Genomic DNA, 16,867 nt, shown 5'->3' with positions numbered 1-16,867 from the left:
ATGTGGTCAGATGAAACCAAACTAGAACTTTTTGGTATAAACTCAACTCGTCATGTTTGGAGGAGGAAGAATACTGAGTTGCATCCCAAGAACACCATACCTACTGTGAAGCATGGGGGTGGAAACATCATGCTATGGGGCTGTTTTTCTGCCAAGGGGACAGGACGACTGATCCGTGTTAAGGACAGAATGAATGGGGCCATGTATCGTGAGATTTTGAGCCAAAACCTCCTTCCATCAGTGAGAACTTTGAAGATGAAACGAGGCTGGGTCTTCTAACATGACAATGATCCAAAACACACCGCCCGGGCAACAAAGGAGTGGCTCCGTAAGAAGCATTTGAAAGTCCTGGAGTGGCCTAGCCAGTCTCCAGACCTCAACCCCATAGAAAATCTGTGGCGGGAGTTGAAAGTCCGTGTTGCTCGGCGACAGCCCCAAAACATCACTGCTCTCGAGAAGATCTGCATGGAGGAATGGGCCAAAATACCAGCTACTGTGTGTGCAAACCTGGTAAAGACCTATAGTAAACGTTTGACCTCTGTTATTGCCAACAAAGGTTATGTTACAAAGTATTGAGTTGTATTTTTGTTATTGACCAAATACTTATTTTCCACCCTGATTTACGAATAAATTCTTTACAAATCCTACCATGTGGATTCATGGAATTTTTTTTCACATTCTGTCTCTCACAGTTGATGTGTACCTCTGGTGCAAATTACTGACCTCTGTCATCATTTTAGGTGGGGGAACTTGCACAATCGGTGGCTGACTAAATACTTTTTTGCCCCACTGTATATATATATATATATATATATATATATATATATATATACACATATATACATATATACATATATACTACAATTGTGTATGTGCTTACTTTAATATGAAGGAAATCCAAGATGTACCTAAATCTGAATCTTGGGTCTTTTAATATTAGTATATAAAGGTTGCTGGTCTTGAGTATTCAGGTGTGCCACAATAGTCCAAGAACTTTATGTCCCAGCAAGTTCATCCCAATACTCAAAGAAACTGAAAAACAAACAAACAAAAATAAGAAGTACATCTCAGGCTTTATAGCCCTCAGTTAGCATTTTAACTATTAAATAGTAAAGTCATGACAGCATAATTAAAAAGAAAAAACAAGTATGGGTTGCTATGAGAAAGCTTCCTCTCTAAAAACAAAACAAAAACAGAAATGGCAGCATGATTTATGTTTACAAAGTTGCATCTGAATAAACCACAAGACTTTTGGAATCTCTTTAGGCAGAAGAGTAGTGGAGATGTTTGGCCAGGCGTGGATGGGGGGTGGGGGGAGCATGTTTTACAGCAGAGGAGATAGGCTGATTGACTTGACAATGAACTTCACTGTAGACCAAAGTATTGTAAAGTCAAAACTGAGGCCATCTGTCAGCTAAAGTTGGCCAAAACTGGGTAACAGCAAGAAAAGAATCAAGGTGCTCCAATGGCCAAGCCAAGGCCACACCTAAACTTGTTTAAACTGCTGTGGTGGTCATCTATTTGCAACTCAGATGGCCTGAAAGCACGTTATAGTCTTACAATATTAGAGAGAAAACCTCAATAATCAGACGATTCCTTAGATGCAAACACCTGAACCACTTGTCAACTGTGGTAAGGAAGAACTCCCCTTTAGCAGGAAGGGACCTCTGGCAGAATTAAGGATGGACAGACACCTACCGCAACCAGTTGATACTAACGTGTAAAGTAATACATAATTTTAAATCTATTTTAGGTTTCAGGTTTGTGTGTCTTTCCACAGTTCTTAAAATATACTCCTCCACTCATACGCTGTGGATTACAGCTGTGGGAGCTAAACCCACAGACATCTGTAAAGATGGTTGTCTCACAGTACGAGACAAAACAATGGAAGGACTTTTTTGCTCATCATTAGGATGAACGCAAAACAGCAGCAGATGGGAGCTGTCACTGGGTCAGCTGACACTGCACGCATCCTGCTCTTCACGTGTACAGAATTTAATAAAAAACAAAGAAAGAGCAGGTAGAGCTGCTGAGCAGATATTAAGACTCTGTGTGATTATATGTACTGGCTTGTAATGTTATAACTTTCTGGTTTTAGTGTCCTAAACTCTATGCGTACCTGTCTGAAGGTACGCATAGAGAAATATGACCCAGTGGTGAATAAATCATCTTTACCTTTTTTGCTCAAAGACACCAGCATTTGTAGAGGAGCTGGACAGACTGACAGACCTGAAAAAGTGCACTGAATCCTGCTTCATACAGATAGGAGTCAAAGTTAGAAGGAGCGGGAAGATGAAGGGAAGTAGAAAAGAGGGAAATTGGAGTGATTCACTCCGGAAAACTGCAAACAAAACAAAGGAAGACATCAAGAGAAGAAGAATGGAATAAGCAACAGTTGGATCGTGGTCTGAGTTTGCAGCTAAAAGGCTCACAGACACACGCAGTCAGATGTGGTTTGCTGCTATACTTCGCATGCATACATACAGAATGCAGAGAGACGTTTTGGTTAACCATAACTAGTTGAGAATACTGTGGTCGGTAATGCTGTGTTTACTGAATTTTTTTCTATGATTCAGCTGTTGTTGCACAACATCACGCCCCCACCATACACAGAGATATATTGTGTTCATTGTGTCTGCTTCTATGTTTTTCTGCATCTGTCAACTGAGATAGCTTCACAGCTGCTCAGGACAGAGCAAAGATACAAAAGAGACGGAGCAGAGACTCAGGAGAAACTTCTGTGTACCCGAAAACTTCTGTCACTCCTTGAGTGATTAGAAGTGGTCTTATCTTAGCAGGGTATAGTAAAAAGAAAAAAAGATGACAAAACATCCTTTTTTTCTATTTACGTTAAGTCAAGGCTGAAAGAATTGAAAATTGAAACTGTGAAAATAATTAGAAGTAGAACACCTGAACTATATGGACAAAAGCATTGGACCATCTCCACTTTATAACTGCAGGAGATTTCTGACATTCTAAATCATAGGTGTCAAACTCTGGCCCGTGGGCCAAATTTGGCCCGTAGCCTAATTACATTTGGCCCGCAAAGCCATACCAAATTATTATTAGAGCTGGCCTACTGGTATTATACAGCTAATATATATATTGTTTAGTATTAAGCTTTGCTTGTTCCATATTCAGTTTTTCAGCAAAACTTGTTTGAGTCCATAAGAAGAGATTCATTCTTAAATCTGGAGGAAGATTTTTTTTTTCAATAAATATTAATGTTAGCCCGCGACCTTGTTCCAGTTTTGAATTTTGGCCCACTGTGTATTTGAGTTTGACACCCCTGTTCTAAATCCATATGCTCTGTTTGGGTGGGTCAAGTTCTTCCACAGCCTTTGTGAACCAGTCATGTTGGACCAGAAAAGGAACTAATATGTCTGTTAATGTGACGCATCCTCTCACTGGAATAAGTTGCCCAGGCCAACCCCAGAAAAACAACCCTGTATTATTATCCCTCTATCATCCAAACGTTACACTTGGCAGAGTGCAGTCAGGGAGATGACATTTTTCTAGTATTTACCAAACTCAGACCCGTCCGTCAGATAGAGAAGCATCAAAACCGAAGCAAAGCACTTCCTCACAGGAAGTCACGCTACATGGGTTTTCCCTTATTTCGTTGCATTAATGTAGGGTCTTTACCTTACAATACGATATGTGACACTATAGCTGCTTTTCCATTGCATGAACTTTTCCCATAAACAAGAAACAATTTCAAAGGTTTCTCCCTATAAGGTGGGAAAACTTGTTATAAAACTTAAAACTGCTTACTGAGGTACACTTTATACCTTAGACACGGTTGTTTGCTGCTTGGAAGCACAACATATAAACTTTGGCCCTTATGGCCTGAGAAAGAAAGAGAGAGAGCAGCACAGGTAGAGTGAGGTAGACAGGGGTAAATGGACCGGTTCATATAATACTTTAGTTTTACTCTACTAGAGCTCTCAAAGCACAACATGCCTCATTCAGACACAAAACTGCTTTCTATCTGACATTTACATTCCAGTGAATGCATCAGAAGGAACTTGGGTTCAGTATCTTTCCCAGTGATGCTTTCGCATGTAGACTAGAGCAGCCAGCGATCAAAGCACCAACCTTCTGATTAGTAGATATGACCTGCACGACCTAAGCAACCGTCACCCTGAGCGAAGCGGCGAATCAGAGAAACAAACAATACTGTTTAACTTCTTTTCACTGCAGTTATGTTTAGAAGCTAAAATAAATGTGCTTTTGTACAGCATCCTGCATGCTCTATACTAGCAGTTCCTCCCTTAAACCCACACCATGTATTTCTAGTAGTACAACTTTACTTAACAAAATACCTTAGAATTAATTTCTGGACCTGGTTTCAAGCTCCTGGCTGATTTCTTGCTGTGTGCTACATGTGAGAAAGCCCTGAGAAAAACATCCAGACCCGATTCTGACAAAGTTCAAATGCAGAAACAACCACACAGACCTGCAGCTCTGACACACAGAACAAGCAGGGGAAACACCCGGGGTCAGCAGAGATCCTGGTCCTTAAGTCTCATATGTAATAGCAATAGCAATTTTATTTTTATAGCACATTTCATTACATGTAAACTTAATGTGCTTAACAAAACCTGTGTAGGTTTACAGTGCCCTAAGGCAAAAAACAAACAAACAAAATAAATCAACAGCACCCTTTAAAACGATGGCCTGGGTGAATAAAAAGGTTTTGAGTCTGGTTTTGAATATGTGCACAGCTGTTAGGCTACGTTCACACTGCAGGTCTTAATACTCAATTCCGATTTTTTGATCAAATCCGATTTTTTTGTCTGCTCGTTCACACTACAAATAAAATGCGACAGCAAACGCGCTCTAGTGTGAACGCTCAAAGCGGCCCGCATGCGCAAAAGAAGATGTCACACACAACGCGCTGTGTTTAGACCCAGAGCAACAGTATTGTTTGACTGATGGCCCTTAATATAAAGACTTCGGACTTCACGTTTCCCAATTTTTGCTTTAAGTTATTTTGTTATTTACATAATAATGTAAATAACCTAATAATGATCCTTATTGCTGTTTAAGAGAGGAGCGGTGCTTCAAAGGATAGCTGCAGATTTCTGTCAGAATCTGCAGATTATACAGTACAAATAAAATGTTTACGTTGTCTTCCCAACAGTTTCACTAACATCTACACTGGATGGCCAGGAAGCGTTCGCGATGTCTTCTCGGGCGCTTCTCTGGCGCTGATAATTGGCTTCAGTCTTGTGTCGGTGACGTAAAAGGCGGATTTAATGCGACTTGACCGTTCAAACAGCAGTCGCTTTCTAAAACATCGGATATGTATCGGATTCAGTACCACATACGAAAGTGACCCAGATCGGATTTGAAAATATCGGATTTGCGCCGTTCACACTGTCATAGCATGATCGGATATGGGTCGCATAGGGTCAAAAAAATCGGATTTGATGCGCTTTCGCCTGCAGTGTGAACGTAGCCTTTTTGATCTCAGGTCAGCAAACACCATGTTCCAAAGATCAGGACCACAATAACTGAAAGCACCTTCAGTACACTAAGATGTGGTTCTGGGAACATTTAAAAGATCTGAACCTGGTGACCGGAGAGGTCTGACTGAGTTGTAAACAGTGAGCAGGTCAGAAACGAAATGGGGGCCAAACCATCAAGAGCTTTGTGAACTAACAGAAGAATTTGAAAAGTACCTGTAAGGATTCTGGCCGCTGCATTTTGAATCAGCTGAAGTTGTTACAGTAATCTAACCTGCTTGGTATGAAAGCATAGACCAATGTGATTATCAAAGCTGAGATGACTGTCCAATATGATGCCAAGGATCCTCACTTGCTCTCTGTCTCTGTTCATTTCTAAACCTTTAAAAAAGATCCTGGGAGAAAATGGTCCTAGTATTTTAGTTGTCTATCCCCCAAAAGGTTGTTCATAGTAAAGGATAATAACTAATCTAAAGTGGTTTTTATCATTAACCATTCCCTAAACTAGTCATTTGAGTGAAATGATCTTTTAATTCTGAGCTCTAAAATCTGCCTTGGCTTTTAATTCAATGATTTCTTCCATAATTTAATGATCTGTCAACAACTGATTTATGTTTCCCAGATTTTTTATAAAGCTAAACTTGTCCCATACAGCTTTATTACCTTTTCTCAGATCCACAAACACAAGCTTATAGTCAGATAAACACAAAACAGACACACAAAAGTCACAGACTACCACAAACATGCAGGATGGATGTGAATAATTTAAATTATTTGTTTTTCTCTGTTCTTGAGAAGTTAAACAAGACATTCAGCCCCTTGATTGCATTTAATCTAAAAAATCAGGAAACAATTGTCTCTTCTCTTGTGGGATCAGAAACACACAGAACTGTTCTCTTTGGTGACAGCCAATCAGCATTAACACTAATAATAACAGAAGTATTACTGATGGAAAATGTAATAGTATAGTCAAGCCATGTCTGCTGTTATGAGATAGTGGAGACAGTGGTGAGACATCAATAAAATGGGAAAGAATTTAGGTGGTTGACATTAAACCAAGATCATAATTTGGACTCAAACACAAGACACCACAACATGGAATGAGCCGCAGTCTGCCAAACAACAAGGATGCTCAAGTAAGCCCCATACTGTTGTTTTAGAGGAGGATTCCTGGGAGCCTACAGAGCATGCATGCTCTGTAACAGCTGGAAATGTCCTTCCACTGCTGTAAAACACCTGAGCTCTCTCACCATCTTTTGATTCAATTCAATTCAATTTTCTTTATATAGCGCCAAATCACAACAAAGGTTGCCTCAAGGCGCTTTATATTGTACAGTAGATACAGAGAAAAGCCCAACAATCATATGACCCCCTATGAGCAAGCACTTTGGCGACAATGGGAAGGAAAAACTCTCTTTTAACAGGAAGAAACCTCCGGCAGAACCAGGCCATCTGCTGCGACCGGTTGGGGTGGGAGAAGGAAAACACCCCAGCCTCTTGCACATCATAAGAGGCTCATTATGGGAGTTATCAAAGAGCAGTGTTCGATATGGATGCTAAATTTCCCTCAGTGCATTTGCAATTCTAAACATGCTGCCATATTGAGTGTAATTACATTACCAGGCAGTAAATATATGTAGATACATAATTATTTCACCATCAGAGATCCCTTGAAAAGACCCAAATCAAGAGTTAATTAATGAAACCACCATTATATGATTATCTTTTGTGCCACAGAACTCAGTATGTGTTCATTAAAAATATATTATTGCACTGGTAACATGTTCCTTAACCACAGTAAATTTGGGCAAGGTAGTTTACTTTGAGCCAATACTGCAGCTGCTAAACAAGACTGCCCCCCCCCCCCCCCCCCCCCCCACACACACACACACAAAACAAAAACCACAATCCCGGAGATGAAGCACCTTTAGTTTGTTTGGTTTTTTTAATGTAAGGACTTCTAACAGCCAGTGTGTGTAAATGTGTGTAGTCCGATGGGGCAGAACTCAACATCCTGATAACCAAGAGAAGGAAGGTTTCTAAAATGTTTATAATGTTTCTATAAGCTGCATTTGAATAGAAGTCTTGATCCTTTCCTAAAACTATTAAGTAGTTTGTGCCAAACCCAACCCTAAAAATGATCCAAAACACTTCATCTCCTGGTCAGCTACTACCCTCCATATCTTATATGAACATTTGTGATGTGGAAACACTCCTGCATGTTGTTTCAGCTATGAACAAACCACCAATATGACCGTTTAGTCAGATGACCGGTGAGCCAACACTCAATAGAAAACAATTTTGTTTTAATCTGCATCTGCATAAATAGTTCTAACAAGTGCACTGTTTGTCCCTGTTTAAGTAAAGTTTTATAAACACAACAGAACTAAGTGCTTTCAAAAAATCACTGAGGATCTTTCTTTTATTGCTACATTGGCCCTGATGTGTGTCACACTGATTTGTAACAGAAGGATAGCAGCAAGCATCAAAGGGAGGATTTACAAGCCTCTAGCGAGAGCGGTGGCACTAACGCACTAAAACGACGGGAGACTGAGCAGAATAAGTTTCCCATTTTTTGTATATTTTCCACTGTTTCTTTTATCTTGTTGCTCATGTTAAGCATTTTGTGATACAGATTTGCAAAGTGCCCTAGTTTATTTCTATTATTCTAGATGTTTCAGTTAAATTCAGTCCTTGTAATTCACTCAAGCGCATTCTGTCATGCGCTTGAGTGAATTACAAGGACTAATAACATTTCTTGTATAAACAGCTTGTTTTGTGTAACTGCAAATAAAGGAGTTCATGGATGTGTGTCCTGATGTTGCACGCTCTTTAAAGTGCTGCACTGAGAGTATGTCCTTTAGGACAAGAACGTCTGATGCGCTGCATTTTGTGAGTAATGGAGGTAAGCCTGTTTCTCTTCAGCGTTGTTATTGAGTTATTGTTTACATTAACGTGCCTGCAGTGAGACAGACACGCACACACAGACGCCACTGTGACAACTCGCTGAAACCCGCACTCTGAGTGTACCATTGTGTCTCCAGAAATCAACGTCAGCGATGACCCGCAGGCAAACAAGCCACAGGGGCCCACCACTGGTTTCAGCAGGTCCAAATTAAAACACATCTACTGCTTTCACTTCTAAAACTTGCAGCAGAAAATAGGCTTTGTCTTCACCAGCGAGACCAGAATTTAAAAATACTGAAACCAAGCAGATGTTATGTGGTTAGCTGGACTAACACGCTGTGTTTTAATTTCACTGGATACGGTGGAGAGTGAGAACGGCGAGAGATGGCAAACACATTAGAGAAGACACACGCAGACACACATGTATACAAAAGGAGCGGGGGTCCGAGAAGAGGTGTCTCTGAGGAGAAGGGCTGACATATGGCCAGCAGACCACTGCGCTGGGTGGGGCAGGGTGTGTTTGTGTGTGAAGGTGGGGCTGTTGAATGGTCTGACTGAGGGTGCAGATAAATAGACCAGTGGTTAGAAACAGTTGAAACGCAATATTCATTTTCACTGTTGCCCTGCTGCTGTTTTGTGTGTGTGTGTGTGTGTGTGTGTGCGCGCGTGTGTGCCTTGTGTTTTGAGCTAACAAGTTTCTCTTTGTTTCTCTCTTTAACTAAGAACAAATATTATATTGCATGTTATCCTATAAAGTTCTCATTAAAGTTAATTTGAATATAAAAGAAAGTTGTTTTATTAGTATTTTCTCTCCTGGTTAAACTGCACCGTGTTTTCTCCCTGGTTTGTGAATGGGTTTAGCAGGTCTCCTGTGTCCACAGTCTGCTACAGTGTAAAAAAAAGAATCTGTGTAAACGAGATCAATGGGGACCTTCAGATAAAGTAGAAGCAGGTCAACTCGGAGGGTCAGCTTCATTTTATCAACATGTGGGAATTCCTCCACTCTGCAAGCCAATTCCTAAACATAAACACATACAAACACACACACACACACATACACACACACACAGAGCCAGGGGTTGTTTGATGGGCAATTTGACTGAATGGCCTATCGTCATGGTTACAGCAGCACTCCATCAGTCCATTCAAGGAACAGATGGCCGATGTGCAACAGGAGGCATATGTTTCAATGAACGCATGCGCGTGCACACACACAAACACACACACTGACTTGTATTCAGGCAGACACATAAACACACACTCATGACACTCTTAGCCTCTTATACACCCACACACATGAGCGCGCACACGCACACACGCATGGATGCGCCCCGCTCAGAGGGAGGGTATTGAACAACCAGCAGCATATGTTCCACTAGTCAGAGAGCATTCATTCAAGGACAGACAGGGGTGGGGTGAGGGGCTGTGAAGGGATGGGCAAAAGGCAAAAAGAGTGAGCGAGGGAGAGGGATGGATGGAGGTGAAAAGAGATGAAGTTGGTGGGGGAGTGAGGTGGGAACTGATTGGACGAGAGCAGGAGACGAAGGAGGGAGTGGTCAAAGAGCTCCTGCCCACATTTGGAGCAAAAACAGTTGCAGAAAGTGCTGGAGTGCATCGTTTGGCTAAGGCTTCCAGGTTGAGTATCATGTTTTCTTGAAATTGTGTAATGAAGTACGTTCTCATTTGGTGGGTGTGTCATTAGTGTGACCCAATCAGAAGCAAAACGTGTGTAAAGCCCCGCTGTAATAACTTGTGGTAGAGGTGAGACTTTTGTTATTGTACCACAGAAATTATATATGTTCTACAATCTGCGCTATTAAAAATTTTGATGGAAAAAGGAGTTAACCCAGATTACAGAGGTGTGATTCCTGATTTATTTATGGCATATTTTTTAAACTTTTTTAAACTTATGTGTTTTAAGATTGGCAAACAAAATGTAATAATAGACAGAAACATTTAGAGTACATCATAAAAAAAAAAAGTTCATTCATCATTTAAGTTTTTAAATGATCATTTCATTTATTAAGGCCCTATATGATGCCACCTTTGAGAGCAAGAACTGCAATCAAGATCTGGAACTTTGCATTTACTTGTGTTAAATCTTTCTCTAATATTAAGACATGCAAACTTGCAAAACCCAAAGAAGAAGAAGACAAAAAACAGGAGGGGGCAAATACTTTCCCACAGCACGGTCAGTTAAGTATTTGCCTCAAGGTGTCTGCAGCAGTAAATGCTGCTAACTCTCTTGAATGTAGTGATCAGAGATGGATAACTGCAATACAATCAAAGCCTATAATAGAAAAAACAAGACGTATATATTCCCTGTCATAGATGATTTGCCACAACATTCCATTAGTTGCTTGTTCCTCTAAAAAAATAACTATTAGGAGAAGCAGAGTGACGCCACTCATAACATACGGGTACTTGGTCACGTAAAGGATTAATTATTACTGCACATAATTATGAAGCTGCCACAGGTGAAAAACAAACTGTTAACTGCAAATAAACTCATTCATTTTATTGTCACACTACTGACACTATTTGTGGAACAGTAGTAACAAAGCTTTTATTTTGAAAATATTATGAGGCATTATGGTTACTTAAGTTCACAAATCTCAACTGAAAACTAGATGAAATTCTCACTGGCTTGAAAAAGATTGGGCTGCTAGAGGAATGGAAGTAGTTTCATGCTCTCAGATTATAACTGATAAAATTCATAACAGTCTGAGTGCGTTTTCACTATTTAGCAGATAAACTGTGTTTTATTCTGTGTAAGTGTGATCAGCTGTGAAACTCTCAGAAGAAAGCGTTTGAATGTTAAGCCTTCATTTAGTTGGTGTGGAGGCCAATAGATTTTAAACAAAAGAAAGATCCGAGAAAGCTAAAAGGTTCTTTCATCTGCTTTCTCTTCTCAGTTGGTGTCTGCTCACATTACTCTACTTCTCTCCCTTTACTCTGTGGTCTTCCCTTTTTTAGTCACCTCCTCCCTCTGTGTGTCCAGTTCCACAAACTTGCTGCTATTAGGAAGCAATATGAAGCGTCCTCGAACTGGTTAACCTCTCTCACATGCACATACACACACAAATATACACACATGCACTCACTGAACAGTCTGGGAGTTGTTCCCTCTGTGTTTTGGCCTCAGCTAAAGAAAGCAGTTTGTATTTATAGACTCTGCTGTAAATACACGAGGGTTATATTTGTTCACTATGGCTTGGTGTATTTTTGGATGCCTGTGTCTGTTCAATGAGTGCCTTTGTAAAATCGAGTAAAAGAACAACAAAATAACAGAGCACTTTCTGTTACCAAAGTCCTGTTTTTGTGTATGTTTACGCAGACAAACACACACAAACACACAACATTATATTTCATTTCCTGTGCTTTTCTTCCCCATAAAGAAGACTCAACGCTCATAATGTGACAGTCTAAACAAATTTAGGCCCTCACAACATGAGCAATGCCAGGACCACACACACAAACACACAGAACCAGCATGTACATGTAAACAATACTGATATCAAGATTGGGCTCCATGATCATGACAAATGTCAGGAGTCACCAATGTTCTTAAAAGTTGTTATTTTTCTGTTCTTTTATCTGAATGCCAAACATGTATTGTTTTAATGGTGTGACTGAGCTGAATTAAGCAATATACGATGTGTGATTGTATGAGGTACAGACACTGTTCTCTCTGAACATTAACTTATACATTAGTTGAATAAAATATGATCTGCTTGAATAAAATATGTTGAACAAAATATATATGCGTATATATATATATGCCGTTGGTCCCTGGAAATAAAACATCTTCTCACATCTCCTCACTTTCTAAAACATCTTTTAGAAAGCGAGATATAGTCATAGTCACTATATAGAGTCTAATACATGGACTTCACTACGGAAGGGGAAATTGTACCAAATGGAAAGGATGTGCAGCATAGTGCTAACAAGTGAAGAAAGTGTGTTTAGAAGACGGAAGGAGTACTTTGAGGAGCCGATGAATGCAGAAATGATAGAAAGAGGAGGGCAGTTAGTGAGTCAGGTCTGACTACAGATGATTAGCAAGAACGATGTGTGGGCGCATCACACAGGTTGGGTGGGATTACATCATGGATCTGCTCTGAGCCCCTTCTTGCCTGCAGGAGTGATCGACATGTGAGGTCAGGCAGGAGTCTCTGTGGACTCTGATGTTTGTAGATGACATTGCGATCTGTAGTGCAAGTAGAGAGCAGGTGGAATAAAGTCTGGAATAAAGTTTCTCTTCTCTTGAGAGTGGCAGTCTGCTCCCAAGAGAAGAGAAATAAAAGTCAGTAGAAGCAAGATAAAAAACAAGATTGAAGACTGGAAAAAGACGAAGATTCAAGGAGCAGAGGCTGTTCAAGTTCTCATTCAACCCATCCCCATTAGCTACAATCTTTACAAATATCATTCTAAAATGTCCAAAGTGAGTAAAGTAAGTAAACATATATGATTTTAAAAAGCTCATTTAATAATAATAATAATGGATTGCATTTATATAGCGCTTTTCGGGGCCCTCAAAGCGCTTTACAATTCCACTATTCATTCACTCTCACATTCATACACTGGTGGAGGCAAGCTACAGTTGTAGCCACAGCTGCCCTGGGGCAGACTGACAGCATGGATACAGAAACTGATGAGTTACTAGCTGTAAGCTCACAAGTTTATCACGCTTTTTAGGGGATATCTCCTACTTTGACTTCATTGAACACCTAATTTGATATTAGTCAAACAAAATAATTAACTCTGAATCAAGTCAGGCTACAGCCAACAGACAACAACTTGCTTCAGAAGCCTAAATAAAAACAAATGTAAAAAAAAAAATTCTACATATTTGCACAAGTCTTGGCTGAGCAGGTTTCATGCGCCTAAAAATTGATGCATGGACCTTTTTACTCTCATTAAAGATGTTGGCTACTCACAGGCTCCTCCCTCTCTTTAAACTGACAGCCTTCAACCTCCACTTTCCTTTTTGCTGCATTAGTTAGTCTGGCATTTGCACGGGGTGTGTGTTGCTCAGTAGAACACAGCTACAAAAATTTATTGAGAACCCAAAATGGGATACAAACCAGATTAAAACTTGGGAAGGGCTAGATTTGACCCGCTAGCCTGCAGTTTAACACATGCATGGACTGTAGTGTGGAGACAGAACAATGCTGGCATCTGAGAGCTGCATAATCACAAATGAAACTAGTAAATCATCAATAACACTGATGATTTATTAATTTCATGCCATGACACAGCAGTTGTTGCTGGAGTGTGTAACATGTTAAAGATGACCTTTAAGCTGAAAAATGTCAACTTTATGTTGTAACTGAGGCATTTATTTTGAATTTTATCAGCATGGACCTGTGCAAACGTTGACAAAAACAGAGATAACAATCAATTGCTTTTATCCTACACACTGAAGAGCATTACCTTGTTACACCTGCCTTTGGCCGAGTGTACCATTCACATAATTGAAACCTTTGAGCTCTCTGCTTATGTTGAGGTGGTTTTGTGATCCCCATATCCATTTAGGTCCAGGCCACTGTGTCCACATATGAATGCCACAAGGGTTTAAATCAAAACCCTTCTTTGTCCAACTGGGCTGCATAAGCGGGCGCCTGGTTTGATGACTGTAGTGGGTAGAAAGCCTCAGAAAGTTTAGATAAGAGAGAAAGTGTGCGACACAAAAAGAGCAGACAGCCCATAGAATGAACGCCACCAGAGAGGAAAGAGGCCTGAGCCCATCTGAGGGAGGAGGCCTCAAAAAAGGAGGTTTGACTGTCTATTTGTCTCACTGCTACTGGAAGGACCACGCCCAGACCTCTACCACACACACTCACATACACACACACACAAACAGGAAGCACTTCTGTCGGGCAGCCAACAGGGTTTCCTTTGGTTGAGGGAAGACTAGCACTGCTCACACTGCTTGTGTTTTCCCCCTTCCTCTCCTTTTCCCCTCATCCTGTTTTTCTGTTGTTTTATCTATTCTTAGCCATCACCCCATTACCCTGCCGCGTTTCCTTTGCTTCTCATCTTTCTCAGTGTTTACTCCTCCTTTAAACTTCTCCATATCCCTCTGCCATTTTTTCTTCCCCTCTTCCTCTCTCTTTAACCTTCCATTCCTCACTTCCTCTTCACCACAGAAAACATCCCTCCTCCTGTTATTGTTATTATCTAGAAGGGGTGACTGGATCCGAGTTATGCATGCATGCTGCGTGCCCCACCCTTGGCCTCCTCCTAACACACACACCCACACCCACTCAACTCACCGCAGCTACTAACCCCAAAACACCCACACGCTTTGTTGTTTCTTCTGCTGCCACTGGCCTGAGACGAAAGACAGGGAGCGGATGGTGCAGTCACACCCCGCTTGGTATGACTGCAACGAACGCTGGCCATTGATCGGTACCTCTACCCTGCCCCTTTGACCCATCAAAACTCTAACAACTAGATCACACGATTATCTTTTAAACACAGGATAGTGCCACATCAAAACCATGAAAAGGCTCCCAAGTCATGTTTATGTTCCGATCATAATCCACGAATACACAACTGGATGAAACAGTTTTAAATCAGTAACATAGCTCTCCACAGCTTCATAGCTTTCCACAAAACCTGTTTTCGCACATGCAGCTCTGAATGGAGACAGCAAACGTCTGATGCAGTCAGATCAGACAACACTGAACCTGCCAGCTCCCTGATTAAAACTATCTGTGTTGTCTTACAGCATCAGTTTGTGCCCATATGGAAATAACAGTGGAGGAATTTTGGCCCACTAGTCTTTCAGGAGTTGTTTTAATTCAGCCACGCTGAAACGGCCTGTTTCAGGTCATGCCAAAGCATCCCAATTGGATTTAAGTCCAAGATGTGATGCTGCATACCCCAACATAACTCCACCAAATATTTTCATTTCCTTTATGTCCTTTTTGGTCAGCAGTGGTTTTCCCATGGATGCCAATGTTTCCCGGTCTTTTTCTAATCGTTGAATCATGAACTCTGACCCTAACTGAGGAAAGTGAGGCCTGCAGTTCTTTAGCAGTTGTTTTGGGTTCTGTTGTGACGTCCGGCATAAGTCATCAATACTCTTGAAGTAACTTTGGTATGCTAGACCTTCCTGAGAAGGTTGTACTATAATGGCTCTCACTGAGTCCTAAAACCTTAAGAATGGTTTTGCAAACCTGTCCAGACTGATAAATGGCAGCAACTTTGTTTCTCAGCCATTTGGTTAGATCATGGCATGTGTTACTTTATAAGATCTTTTCCTATTTCACTTTGTCAGACAGTTCCAGCTTTATTTAAGTCATTTCTTGATTCATCAGGTCTGTCAGTAATCAGGCCTGAGCGTGAAATTAAACTCATTAACATGTGATTAATCACATTTAATTCAAGATTTAACAAGGAGGGAAATTTCAAATAGCTTTTTTTGCCTTAATAAATAAAATCATAATTTCAACAACTGTATTTTGCATTTACTTGGGTTGCCTTTGTCTAATATTAAAGAAGAAGAAGAAAATGGATGGATGGATCTGAGACACTTAAGTTTGTAAAACATGCAAAAATAAAAAAAAGAAATCGCAGCACTGTAAATGCATGAAGGCACAAATTTATTTGCAGGCCATGAAGGATTTGGTTCATACATAATCCTCTTCAAATTCTTTCTTTTCTGTTGTCTTAGTTGAATTCCAGGGATGTCAAACTCGTTTTACATTGTGGACGCACGAAGCCCACTTTGATTTTAAATGAGTCGCACCAATGAAACTCCCTCCATCAATGCAAGGATGTTTAACTACAGATTTATCTCCAGAGATGTCTTAAAATAAAGAAGTGCAATTTATACTTTATGTCTCCGTTTTTGTTTCTGATAAAGAAACTGAGCTGTATTAAAGAAAGAAATCAGTACGACGACTTGGGCTAAAATTGTAAGAAATGAATGTGTGAAATTACATTATTAGCATTATTTCTAGTAGCTCATTTCCCAGACTGTTCTACAATTATAAAGCTGAAAGTTTTTAATTCACAGAAAATAGCTTTTTTTTCCCCCAACTTGGAACACATTGCAAAAAAACATACATTTCCATGGTAGATATTAAAAAAAGAAAAGGTTTTGTTCTGTCATTTAATCGTTTATCTATTACTTAATTTCTTTGGTGTAGTGAAAGATGGCCATGAGGGAGGAAAAGATGTAAAACCTACTAAAATAAAGTTAAATTCACAAGATTTATATTGTTCAGTGGGCCAGATTGATCTCTGTGCCGGGCCAGTTCTGGCCCCCGGGCCTTGTGTTTGACATCTCCGATCTAGCCCACATGCAAGACCCAAAGGTTTTGAAACCTTGACTAAGGTTTCTTGTGTATGCACACATAATCTTTGACCCATATGTCCCACAGGCTTTAAAACAAGGTAGCACAATTTATCGCACCTTTATTACCGTCAGTCGGTTCCTTTAAAACACACCGTTCACAGTAGTAATCTGAATATGA

Source organism: Copadichromis virginalis, linkage group LG1 (genome assembly GCF_057382275.1).
Source record: "Copadichromis virginalis isolate Kocher_CV1m ecotype Utaka linkage group LG1, C_Virginalis_male_GT1.1, whole genome shotgun sequence".
Classification (NCBI taxonomy): Eukaryota; Metazoa; Chordata; class Actinopteri; order Cichliformes; family Cichlidae; genus Copadichromis; species Copadichromis virginalis.
The sequence above is the reverse complement of the archived record's forward strand: the minus strand, read 5'-3'. Positions refer to the sequence as shown.